Genomic DNA, 2,542 nt, shown 5'->3' on the forward strand with positions numbered 1-2,542 from the left:
AAACATTACCCTTTTTGTGTTTTATAACAGTTTGCCTGCCTGAATTTTTTTTTTTTTTTTTTTTTTTTTTTTTTGGTGGGGTACTGGGGTAAAAGGGGTTTTAAATCCAAATGCATATCACAGTTGTTTTTTTATTTTTGTAAAAATACATCTTCTCCTTTCCACTTCATATTCATGTCAGAATGAACCGCGTTGCGACGTTGCAAAATGTGGAAAAGCCCATGCGAGTTGGAGCAGACGCTATGCAAAAAGTTCTCCTGCTGCATCCTTTTCTCGCAGGTGGTGTCTGATTAAGCCCATGTGTGAAGAAAGCCACCCACACTCCGGGTAAATCATGAAGCGGGAGAGGAACGCGTGCAGATGGACACGAGCTTTTGCATTTTCCCCTGCCTACGTTCAGAGTAGTGCATCTCAGTGGGAGTTTTTCTGATTTTATCCAACTTGGCTGGCTATAATTTGCTCCGTCTCGGGATGATACCTAAAGGATTAAAGTAAAAGCCCTGATGGATGTGTTTTACAGCTCACCCCTTGATATTGCAGACTCCTGTTTTTTTTGTTGTTTTCCGTCTATACGGCTGACCACAGCGAGCTGAGCTCTGCTTTCTGGCCCAAAGACAGATGTCACAGTGCATTATGGTATTAATGACTCAGTGAAAAGGACAGGCACTGGCAATTAGAGGTGTGTGCGGATGTGGAAGGTAAGGCACTGCTTCTGAGCCGCTCTTCCACTGTCTGGAGAACTGGACCGAGGGCATGTTGCAAAATAATGACTCCTGCTTTTGACAGTAGATAAAAGAAGAAAAGATAAGGCGGAGATATAGATAGGAGTAAAAAATAGGATGCCCAAGTATAAGCTCCTTTAATGATCAGCAGGCAAAATAATATTTTTAGACTCATTTTATGGAGATTTTGACACTTCTTATAAATTGAGCAAAGGAACAATTTCCTTTGATTAGAATAAAAACGAAGGAGTTGGGAGAGGTAGAAAAATAACCTACTGAAAACTAAATTTAGAGCCTCGCTAAATTCCAAAAACACCTATATCGGAACATTGTTTCCCAAAACGGGTCAGTCGAGGTATTAGTGACAGCAGCAGTTAAGCGGGTGAAACTGGATGACTGTGGGAGACAGAATGAAAGAGACAACTGACTAAGTGGAGGCCTGGTTTCCCCAGATTTATTTCCATAAGGCCGTACAACATGTGATTCTGTAGGTGGGTTCTTTGATTATGCATTGTTATAATGAAAAACAGTAAGTATTGTGCTACCTTTTGAGCCGTGACTTCCATAGCAACATCTATTTACGGAGGCAGCAAATTCTGATGCGTCATCCAACCCCTTACTGCTCACGCACACAAGTCTTTGGGGAGTCTTAAGGAGTTACATAAAAAGAAAAAGGAAGGAGGGATACCAGGAGCGAGTTTGGTGAGCATTTCGGTCAAAACGCAGGTCAAGATGCCTAAATATATGACAAGGCAAATAAAATTGCCTGAGCTAGTAGACTGCAATGCTACATTGGTTTACAATCAGCAGTAAAAGCAAATGCACTGATTTGTATTTTGTCATTGAAAAACCATAAAATTCAATGGATTTGTTAGGATTTTAATGGTAGACACACAGCAGCCAGGCAAGTAGCATCAGTCAGAGAAGAAGACTAGAGAGTGCCATCACCAGGTTGACATGACAGCTGTCAAACTAATTGGTCTTGTGACTTTTTGTATTTTATTAGAGTTTGCTGTGGATGTTGATGTGGAAGGCCAAGGGAGGCTGAATATGCCACACTTTTCAAACGCCAATTTGTAAAAACCCATTAAATGTTTTTCTTATGCTTCATAAAACACTTTTAAGTCGTTTGTACCATTCCCAAATGTGAAAAAGTTCAAGGGCTAACATTGCTTTTTCAAGTGATTGAGGGAGTTGTGGACCTTTCGCAAGGTCTGGTTAGTTTCAACGTGACTACCATTATGTAAGTACATGATTATTTTTTTCTTTTTCTTATTTAACAGCAGCACCTGGTGAAGATGGATTTGTGCATGCAAGTTGTTGTTGACTGTGAGTTCAACCCAAGGGCGTAGGTTCGGTCTAAGTTTTGGTGGGGACCTTGACCTCCCCCCCCCGGCAGCACAGTGAAATGCCCAAGAGCACCGAACATTTTTGAGAAGGGGGGCGGAAACCACATTGGCTTAATAACCCCTCCCCCCAACCATAACCATATCATACATCTTGTGTATACAACCAGATACAGTCATACAGAGATAATTTCACAGTATATTTCATATCTGAGAACTAACACCTCACCTGGAGCCCTGAAGCTCCAGCCACCTCTCCATCGTTCTGCTCTGCCCCTTGCTCTGCTGTCTGAGCATCCTATGTGAAAAAATATTTCATAATTAACAGACCTATTCTACCTCACATTCAGTGCTGACCTTACTAAACACCGGACTTTACAACAAATGCGTTGCGTGATAGATATCTAACTTATGGGTCCACTCACTGTACTTACAGCCGACGTAGCGAAATAACTTCTAATGTCTGTCCTTTTC

At 41.5% G+C, this 2,542-nt stretch overlaps 1 long non-coding RNA gene across 1 annotated transcript; it reads right to left on the reverse strand.

The window, feature by feature from the left end:
* Positions 1–2,253: 2,253 nt before the first annotated feature.
* Positions 2,254–2,542, reverse strand: LOC106940375 (uncharacterized). The gene is made up of 2 exons (XR_001423075.1): positions 2,503–2,542; positions 2,254–2,366 (listed from the first exon to the last, which is right to left on the reverse strand). It is a non-coding gene; the product is annotated as an uncharacterized LOC106940375 (long non-coding RNA).

Source organism: Poecilia latipinna, unplaced genomic scaffold (genome assembly GCF_001443285.1).
Source record: "Poecilia latipinna isolate Pla-1442-1.1 unplaced genomic scaffold, P_latipinna-1.0 Scaffold3198, whole genome shotgun sequence".
In the NCBI taxonomy this organism is placed as follows: domain Eukaryota; kingdom Metazoa; phylum Chordata; class Actinopteri; order Cyprinodontiformes; family Poeciliidae; genus Poecilia; species Poecilia latipinna.